Source organism: Rhinoderma darwinii, chromosome 2 (assembly GCF_050947455.1).
Source record: "Rhinoderma darwinii isolate aRhiDar2 chromosome 2, aRhiDar2.hap1, whole genome shotgun sequence".
Lineage (NCBI taxonomy): Eukaryota > Metazoa > Chordata > Amphibia > Anura > Rhinodermatidae > Rhinoderma > Rhinoderma darwinii.
Window position 1 is genome coordinate 230,804,722 of NC_134688.1, and position 11,140 is coordinate 230,815,861.

General features: G+C 40.5%; 1 protein-coding gene across 2 annotated transcripts in view; it reads right to left on the minus strand.

The window, feature by feature from the left end:
* Positions 1–6,269: 6,269 nt before the first annotated feature.
* The window catches only part of TPST1 (tyrosylprotein sulfotransferase 1), a 100,712-nt gene continuing 95,841 nt past the window's right edge, over positions 6,270–11,140 (minus strand). For both annotated transcript variants that reach the window (XM_075852912.1, XM_075852913.1), the window contains one exon: positions 6,270–11,140. This exon is cut by the window's right edge and continues 659 nt beyond it. The gene's annotated coding sequence lies outside the window, so the exon portion shown is untranslated.

An 11,140-nucleotide genomic window follows, 5' to 3' on the forward strand; every position in this document is an offset into this window, starting at 1 on the left:
TGGACAGGTTACCGCAGCATGGTACACCATTCTGGCTGTCAAGCATCAATGAATACCTGACAGAAAAGAACTAATACAAGTGTGAACAGAGCCTTACTTACAGAAAAAGGATTTATCCATTTCCATATGTCCACTTCTTACTTGTCACTTAATGGCTTCTATTGTAATATTAGGCAAAGGGAGCATGAGTAAACACACTATACTATATAAATATGGCACAATACAAGGACAATAGCGACTCGAGAAAAATGTCTGCGTCAATTTTTATCAATATGCAATGATAACCACTGTGACATTATATGATACAAAATAAAAACCATACAGATAGCACATTGGACAGGACAATCCATAAGGCTCTATACTGGCCAACCAATATTATTGCCATTACAGCTTTCCATAAACGTGCAGTAAGTAGTTATTCAGTAATGCATTAGCAGGGAGGCATCAATGGACATACTTTGTCAGAGCGGTCATGGCAGCCAGGTTGGTTAGCACCCTGTTTTCCCCAAAATAGAGATAACTGAGAAACGGTGAAATGTTCAAACATTGCATCGGTGCCCAAGGATATCGTGCCACTTCATGCCAGTGGGATCATACAGTCTGCATCTGTCTACTAGATTATATAGATTATGCAATGCCAAGATGAATATTTTGTGGACATTTTAATAGTAAAATAAATATTGAAAACCAGGAACACTTTGATCCTGGTGACTGGTTCGCTTTTCAAGCGTTTGTGTATAATATAGTTGGGTTTATTTGCTAAAACAACAGTTTATTTTATTTGTTATAGTGCAAGTGTATTTATTTATTCATTTACTCATTAATTTTAGAAAGGACTGCTATTGCCCTAATTCAATCACTAGATGGCGCCGCCATCACACAGAATATTGTGGAGAAGGCACGACCTGTTAGTAGAAGTTTGAATAATAAAAGAATTAAACCAGTGAAATTATTTGTTTTAAAAAAAATATACATACAATAGGGTCCAGAAGTATTCGGACAGTGACACAATTATCATGATTTAGGCTCTGTACATCACGATGGATTTGAAACAAAGCATTTGTCGTGTCCGACGCGTGTACATGATCAAAAAGTTGTAGATACTCCAAGACGGTGCCGTTGAAAACTTCAACTCGTCCAACAAAATACCTCATACAGCTATGTTGACAGAAAAATAAAGATTTCAGAATGTGGAGATGAGGAAACAAAAAAGAAATAGCTGCATCCTTAATCTGCATCTATCAGTGAAGAGCATTAAATGACAGTAATGATTCCGGGTCCATCCGACAACTATCACGCTGAGCTTCAGGAACTGAGGGAGAGGGAGCATTCTGAAACCACCACCTTAAAGGAAAGGGGTCATACATTTTTTTTTTTTTTATTTAAATATTTTATTTCACATTATTTTATTTACACTTTATTTTTATGGGGGCTGCCATTTTTTTATTGCGTCTGTGTATGTGTCTCTTCACGACACATACACAGACGCAATATCGCAGCTACAGGGCATAGGAAATAGGGTCGGGAGCTGACTATCGCCAATGCTTCTGCCGTTCTGACTGAACTGCGCATGCTCGTGTGTATGGGAGAGTGCTTGTGGGATTGGAGTGGAGGTGCATTCTATATGCAAACTTTTTTTTCCGCTGGACCTATTGGACTACATCTTAGATTCGGTGGACTACTGCGATGATCTACGTTTGTTTTTTTTTTAAATAAAATGGTTAACGAGGGTCTTGTGGGGGAGTTTTTATTTCAATAAAAGTATTTTCTTATGTCTATTTTTTTAATACTTTATTAGTACCTTAGTAATGGCAGTTGTCTCATTGACAGCACCCATTACTAAAGGCGGGGCTTAGTGTTAGCCAGTAAAAAGGCAAGCACTGACCCCCCATTATTAGCCTGGTACTCACCGCCACCAGGGGTATCGGGAAGAGCCAGGTACAATCCAGTATTCTACCATCTGGAGCCACGGTCAGGCACAGGGGCGGCCGCAGGCTGGTATGAGGTTGGGAAGGGCCAAAAACCATGGCCCTTCCCATCCTGGTAATAATAGGCTGCAGCTGCTTTATTGTATCTGGTTGGTTATGAAGAATGGGGGGAACCCTGTGTCGTTTTCTATTTTAAAAATTAATAAAATAACGTGGGACCCCATTTTAAGATCAGCCAAGGTCTAAATAGAACTCAATATTGTCATCATTCTTTGTTGTATTCGGTTAACTTACCTAGCTCTAAAAAATATTTCAACCCCTATTTCTCTGACCTAATTTGAGTTCCTGTATAACTATATATAGCTAAAATGTAGGAATAACATTTGAGGATTTCTAACATTCCCAAGAAATCAGCACTGAATGTTATGGTACAGAATCTGCTCTTCAGTGTCAAGAGGTGAAGGAACCAAGAGGTGTAAAGATTCTTTCTGCGTAAACATAGTACTGAAATACAGTAAAGGCTCTGCACAAAACCAAGGCTGTTGGTATAGCAACAGCTGCTTGCCTTGCTTTTTATTACCATGCAGATTATATTGCGGGGACATAATGTACATAGAAGTCCTGATCAGAATCATTCAAAGCGAAAGGCAGCAGCTTCCATTACCCCTGGAGTGCTGTTAATAATACAGGGGTCCCCGTAAACAACCATACAGCAACAGCCCTGAACAACAAAGCATGCAGGTGCAGGGGGGGTCAGACTTTTCAGACAGACAATACCATCTGCAACTTTATTAGCACGGAAGGTTCCATATCGATGTCCAGGCTTTGTTTTCATGCTAATGAAATTTCTCAATAATATACTAATGTAATACAGTTTCCTTCATAACCCTGGCCTGTGCGCCCTTTGATTTACTTACCATTCAGAAAAAAATAGTTGGCTGGATCACAATACAAAAGTAATTTGTTGTTTTAACGGCTTGTGTTCATTTAGCTAAATACTTAGGCTGGGTTCACACACCCTATTTACGAATGTAATTCGGGCATTTTAGCCTCGAATTACGTCCGAAAATACGGCTCCAAAGCGTCGGCAAACATCTGCCCATTCATTTGAATGGGTTTTACGATGTTCTGTGCCGACGGTCATTTTTTTTTACGCGCCGCTGTCAAAAGATGGCGCATAAAAAAGACCCCCGCATCAAGGAAGTGCATGTCACTTCTTGAGACGTAAATGGAGCCGTTTTTCATTGGCACCATTGAAAAACAGCTCCAATTACATCCGTAATTGCCGCCGCGAAAAACGCGAGTACGAGCAATTACGTCTGAAATTCAGGAGCTGTTTTCTCCTGAAAACAGCTCCGTAATTTCAGCCGTATTGGACGATGCCGTGTGAACATACCCTTAATGTTACACAAGTTTTGTAGAAATGAAATCCTGGGATCTTGTTGAGCGGTGCTGTGTGTTTTGCTTTACACACACTTGACCATACAACTTAAGCTCTGTACACCAGAGCATCAGGACTTTAGTTTATAACACCATGAAGCTGTGACCGATCCTTTTGCTGACCGACTCAAATGACCTCATTGACTCAATGGATTCCGTTGAGGTTCTGATATCTTGGACAGCAAGGATGTCACTGAAGACTGCAATATTCTTGCAGTCAAAATTATACCTGGAATAAATCCACTTTGCTTTCCATCTGACTTGAAGTCCTGGTGCCGTCTCTGTGTTCTATGCTTTTCTCTATTTCAAAAGAAGGGGGAATTGATTCATCCCCGGGTGACGAGCACATGGCCTGATTTTCTGTTATTGTGGAGTGCTGTGTTCATCTATTTGCAGGACTGTAATATATATATATATATATATATATATATATATATATATAATGACTAATCCTGTAAAAAAAAAAAAATGCCGTTTTGCACTTTGGCATGAGTTTGAGAAGTTATTCTGGCTCTGCTTAAACTGGTGTTATGGCGACCATTTCAACCAGAAGCCATGATGCTATTCTGGATTCATCGTAAGACAGACCCAAACGGCTACTAATGGGTCACATTGACTTATAACAGGGTCCGTGCATGCTGCGCCATTCTTGCTATCAAAAGTGCAGGAAACTCGGTTGATAAGTCAACTAGAGGAGATGCTAAGCTGGACCTGGTCTGGTCTTATAGACCATATCAGATGTTGAGGTCCGGGAGCACTTGGGCAACAATGACCATAATATATATATATATATATATATATATATATATATATCTATATCTATATCTATATAGTTGTTAATTTTTTTACAAATTTTTTGGGGTTTGTGTTGCCATATTCGGAGACAAAAATAGACGAGGCGACAGAACTTCCAATGTGTATCCCCTTTAATCACCCGTGCAACGTTTCAGTCCAACAGGACCTTTCTCAAGCATGCTTGAGAAAGGTCCTGTTGGACTGAAACGTTGCACAGGTGATTAAAGCGAATACACATTGGCAGTGCGGTCTCCTTGTCTATTTTTGTCTACCTGGTATCGAGGACCAGGTCCTGTTGAGGCGTGCACCCACTTCTGGTCCAGTGCTGTGATATATCTCTCTTCTTTGGCCATATTCGGAGACAATGTTTTTATTTTTCCATCAATTGAGTGGTGTGAGGGCTTGTTTCTTGCGGGGCAAGATGTCGTTTTTATTGGCACCAATTGATTACTTTTTCTTATGAGCTAATGTAACCAAAAACCCAGCAATTCTGAAGGTTTTTTGTTGTTTTTTTCAAGGCAGTTACTGTAGAGGCCCCCCCCCCCCCACCCCTACATTATTTCAGGAGCAATTTTTTTTTTTTTAATTTTTAATATATTTTTTTGAATATTTAAAAAACCTGACTGTTTTACTTTTTAGTCTCCATAGGGGGATTTAAACAAGCAATCATTTGATCATAGGTACCATAAACTGCAAAATGTATTGCTTTCGATACTGTACCACACAACAGACTTGTACTGGAGCTACAAAGGCAGGGACCGGGGGACAATATATGCATGTGGGTAAATGAATTGGTAAAGGGACAGAAAACAAAGTTGTTGTAAAAGGTACTTACTCAAAATGGGCTAAAGTCAGCTGACGATGCAAAATGTTGTAAGATACTTAAAGCTTAGCTTGAGCGTAAAATACTACATAAATACCTAGATAAGTTGGCAGCATGGGCAAAAACACGGAAGATGAAATTTAACGTTGGTGAAGGTAAAGTATTGCACCTAGGCCACAGTTATAGTATTAATGCATATACATTAAATGGAATAAAACTGGGGATAACGGAACAAGAGTAGTACCTTGTTATTCTGGTTGCAAATAAGCTAAGCAGCAGCACTCGATGTCAAGCAGCAGCTGCAAAAGCAAATAGGATTTTAGGGTGTATGAAAGAGATAAAACCTTGTGATTCAAATATTACCCCTCTATAAATCCCTTGTAAGGCCACATCTTGGATATGAAATTCCGTTTTGGGCTCCACATTGTAAAAAAAGATATAGAAGAGCTGGAGAGGGTTCGAATACAGGCGACTAGAATATTAAATGGGATGGGAGGTTCAGCTTGAAAAAAAAGACGCCTTATAGGTGATCTTATTAAGAGTATGTGCACACACACTAATTACGTCCGTAATTGACGGACGTAATTCGGCCGCAAGTCCCTCCCGGACCGAACACAGTGCAGGGAGCCGGGCTCCTAGCATCATAGTTATGTACGATGCTAGGAGTCCCAGCCTCGCTGCAGGACAACTGTCCCGTACTGTAATCATGTTTTCAGTACGGGACAGTTGTCCTGCAGCGAGGCAGGGACTCCTAGCATCGTACATAAGTATGCTGCTAGGAGCCCGGCTCCCTGCACTGTGTTCGGTCCGGGACTTGCGGCCGAATTACGTCCGTCAATTACGGACGTAATTAGTGTGTGTGCACATACCCTAACATGTATATGTGTGGTCAATACAAAGAACTAGCACATAATTTATTCTTTTCAAGGACTTTACAAAGGACCAGGGGACATTCATTGCTTGTGGAGGAAAGACGTTTCAGACATCATTATAGGAAAGTGTTCTTTACACTTAGAGTAGTCAAACTATAGAATGGATTTAAACTATAGAATACCCCAAGAGTTAGCGATGGCTGGTACTAGTTCAGCATTTAAAAAAAGGACCAGATCATTATTTACGGACTAATGGCATTAAGGGTTATAATCAATCTAGCAATGAATGACGTATAATTGATAGAGAAATGTCGGACTTAATGTACCTGCATCGTTTTTAACCCCTGATGAAATGCTCTACAGAATATGTGAACAGACCGTACAATAACGCACTAACATTGACAGCAAACATTCACATTTAAAGCTTTTATTTTGAAAAATAAAATACAAAAAGGTCAACAAAGTTGTAAATGTACATTTTCTTCTCAAACCCCATTCCCAACCCAACAACATTGGATATTTTTTTTTAAATAATTGAAAAGAAATGTGTATTCTTTATGTACACTCAGGGTCTCGAGCCTGATCCTATTAATGTTTTTGAGTTTTGCGCAATCACTCTAGATATTTCCTGACAGAATACATTATATTCTTGACTTAAGGTTTCAAACTGTAAAAGCAATTACATGAAATACACTTTTAGCATGCTCTTGTCGCTGCCAGAGAACATTGCAGAGCAGTGACAGGAATGTTTAGGCTCTTTCTCCATGAATGATTTTCAACGGCGCGGGGGGGGGGGGGGGGGGGCGATTTGTCCATTTAAAAGCTATGATGGAGTGTGACTGGTGCGACTTCCTAAATACATTTCATTGAAAATTATTTTTGCTTTTTCAGATACCTCTGCTTTGTATTCTGTATACAGAGCAGATGTATCGTTCGTGAAGATTTGAATCTGTGAGGTCTGCGGGACTGACGAGTTCACGGTCAGCCAGTCAGGATCCACCTGTTATTGATCACATCTAAGTTATGAACTTAGATGTGATCGTTAACAGCTCGATCGCACGGACACTGAACCCATCAGTGCCGCTGACCTGACAGATACGTGTTTCAGTGCAGAATACAGAATACAAAGCAGCTGTATTTAAAAAAAGTTAAAATAATGAAAAAAAAAAAAGTATTTAGGAAGTGCCACCAATCACACTGATGGACAATTTTATATAAAAACAACAAATTTCAAAAGGTGTACATAGCCTTTAAATAACCAGCGTTTTTCTTCTCTTTCACAATAACACAAAGTATTGTAAGTGATTCGTCACCGACACCTTCAGCAAGGTGGCAACTACATTTAAGAATGAAGGCCATGCTGTACATTACACAATGCCATTATCTTCAGATCCAAGTAATCACAAGTGTTTGTGGCCAGACTCCCCTACCCTTATACAATGAGCGTTTAGATTAGGGGCCCTATTACACGGGTAAATATAATGCTCGGTAAAGAAGCGGCGATCCACAATACAGCTTGTCAAATCGGTGCTCATTTGCTCCATTCAATACGATAATATGATAGTTTGTCCCCATGCATTTGCATCTTTTCGGCAGTACATTCCATATTTACACAGGGAGATATGCTGCAGACAAGCATTTGCTCTTTTGTCGGCTGATCGCTTGTTCGCCCGATCATTGGCCTGGGTAAAAGGGCCTCTAAGGTCTATACATTAGACGCATGTCGACCGAATCCGCTGATTTCGTCTGAACCAAAAGACTACCTAATGTATATGGCGGTGTCCTGACTCTCCCCCGACAGCAGATGTTGGGGGAGGGAAGGGTCGGGCACGTTGGAGTCCAACATGGCCGATTCTTTTGTTTGCAAGGAAACAACCTGTTGCCAAAAAGGAGTCTGGCAGTGGTTTTCTCCTTATCGCTATTGAGAACACATAAATGCTTGGCCGAGCCAAGCGTTCATGTGTATGGGGGAGTCAGGCGGAATAGCTGTCCGATAAACGAGTTTGTCAGCTATCTGAAATGTATGGCCAGCTGTAAATACACGTTTACATCATTTCAACAGTATGACAGATTTTCTGCACAAAAAAAACGGTTAGTATCATGGGATATACAATGCATTTGGAAAGCCTTCAGACCCTTTCATTTTTTTTTCACATTTTGTTATGTTGAGGCCTTTTGCTAAAACAAAATCCACGTTTTTCCCCATTGTTCTGCACTCAATACCCCATAATGACGAATTAAAAGAATTGTAGAAATGTTTGCAAATTTATTAAAAATAAGAAACTCAAATTTTGCATGGACATAAGAATTCCGACCCTTTGCTATGTCACTTGAACTATAGCTTTGGGAGCCTCCCATTTCTCTAGATCATCTTTTAAATATTCCTCCACCTGTGGTAAATTCATTTGATTGGACATGATTTGGAAAGACCCCTGTCTATATAAGGTCTCACGGCTGACAATGCAGATCAGAGCAAAAACCAAGCCATGAGGAGGAAATAACTGCCTGTAGAGCTCAGAGACAGGATTATGTGGAGGGACAGATCTGGAGAAGGGTACAAAAACATTTCTGCTGCACTGAAAGTTCCCAAGAGCACAGTGGCCTCCATAATTCCTAAATGGAAGAAGTTTGGAACAACCAGGACAGTTTCTACAGCTGGCAGTTCCACCGAACTAAGTAATCAAGGGAGAAGGGCCTTGGTAAGAGAGGTGACAAAGAACCCAATGGTCACTCTGGCTGAGCTCCAAATATCCTGTGTGCAGAATGGAGAAACTTCCAGACGGTCAACCATCACTATAGCACTCGACCAATCAGGACTTTATGGCAGAGTGTCCAGAAAGAAATCTATCCTCAGTGAAAGACACATGAAAGCCCGCCCGGAGTTCTATGGTCTGATGAAACTAACAATGAACGTTGTGGCCTCAATTCTAAGGTCATGTCAGGAAGAAACCAGACACTGCTCATCACTTGCCCAATACCATATCTACAGGGCAGAATGATGGTGTGGTGGTGTTTTTCAGCGGCTGGGACACGGAAATTGGTCAGGGTTGAGGGAAAGATGAATGGAGCAAAGTACAGAGATATTCTTAATGGAGACCTAATTCAGAGTGCTCTGGGCCTCAGACTGGGCCGAAGTTTCACCTTCCAACAAGACAATGACCCTAAGCACACAGGAGTGGCTTAGGGACAACGCTGATTGTCCTTGAGTGGCCCAGCCAGAGCCCTATTGAACATCTCTGGAGAGACCTGAAAATGGCTGTCCACCGACGGTACCCCACCCAGCCTGACAGAGCTTGATGGAATCTGCAAAGAAGAATGTCAGAAAATCCAGGTGTGCAAACCTAGTGGCATCCTACCCAAGAAGACTGGAGGCTGTTATCACTGTCAAAGGTGCTTCAACTTAGTACTGATTAAAGGGTCTGAATACTTATGTCAATGCAATATTTTAGTTTTTCATTTTCAATAAATGGGCAAAGATTACTAACATTCTGTGTTCACTTTGTCATTATGGGGTATTGAGTGCAGAATGATGGGGAAAACGTGAATTTTTATTTTAGCACAAGACCTCAATATAACATATATATGTGAAAAAATTGAAAGGGTCTGAAGACTTTCCAAATGCATTGTATGTGTTTGCATTGTCCTTGATGTATTTTTTTTGCTCCATTATAAAAGTTAATGCTATGTAACATTTACCTCTAACCAACATAAGCATGAACAAGAAGTGTTCTGAACGATGGTGTTAGGGTATGTGTACACGATAACTGCAATTACGTCTGAAAATACGTAGCTGTTTTCAAGCGAAAACAGCCCCTGATTTTCAGACGTTTTTTGAGCAACTCGCGTTTTTAGCTGCGTTTTTTGGTCCGTTTTTGGAGCGGTTTTCATTGGAGTCTATGAGAAAACGGCTCCAAAAACGTCCAAAGAAGTGTCCTGCACTTCTTTGACGAGGCTGTCATTTTACGCGTCGTCGTTTGACAGCTGTCAAACGACGACGTGTAAATGACAGGTCGTCGGCACAGTACGTCGGCAAACCCATTCAAATGAATGGGCAGATGTTTGCCGACGTATTGTAGCTCTATTTTCAGGTGTAAATCGTAGCATAATACGCCTCGTTTACGCCTGATAATAGGTCGTGTGAACCCAGCCTTATAGATCATGCTTCAAACTGATAATCTCTAGTACAGTAGACTTAAAGCGACCCTGCAGTCCCGGGACAGCATTTTACATTTGATGGTGTATATGGAGTAATAATATTTGATGCCCTACAGCTGTGCGCCTCTGAAGCGGATTCGCCGTTTTAGGGTCCCTTCTGTGCTATCCCAAAATGGCTGCAGCGCTTCTTAGACACTCCCACTGTTCACGGATTGGCCAGAGCTGCCCATGTGAGCAGTTCTGTTCAATCCGTGGACAGAGGGAGTGTTAGACTGAGAAGCAATGTGGCCATTTTGAGACAACACAGAGGGAACCCTAAAATGGCATAGGGGACAACTGGGGGGAACCAGATAATATTACGCCATATACCTCATCACATTTATAATTTTGTCCTGAGACCGGGGGGGGGGGGGGGATGGGGTTTGCTTTAACCATTATTGTTAATGATTGTATAATTTTTCACATCATTAACGATAATCTATAAGGCCACATTAAAGGGGCTTTATGTAAATAAAGCTGCTTTTTATAATGATAAGTACGGCAACTTTCTATGTGTGTGTTTCGAGGCGACTATTTTGTGTGGTTTTCTGCAATAAATGCGAAACCCACTGCAGTTAACATACCATTTTCGCTAATGATTTGCAACACTGCATTTACATTTTTTTTCAGAATTTTGCGATAATCATGGCAAAAAAACACCTACAAAACCAAAATCTACCCACATATGCACGACTTATTACAGTATCAGCGCTCTTTCTTACAATGCACCCTGCAGCTGTATGAGCAGCACATGGTCAGGACAAGTTTTGTGCCTCTGAAAAATCTGGAATATGGTGACATTAAACAATGTATATCAGAAAGTTGAATAACTTTTCACCTCAAATTAATTTTATGAATACATAAAACACAAGAATCCCACTAATAGCTGCACTGTGTTAATTTACAACAATGATAAAAATGAAATCATTCCTTGACATGAAATAATATATAAAAATGAAGAGTTTCCATGCATAAGTCTTATGGAATCACGATTTGCCGATTGCTCGGTGTAAATGGCGTTTTATGCTGTTTATCTAAATCTACGGAGATAAAACAATGACACTATACATGTTTGTCGCTTCTTTGTG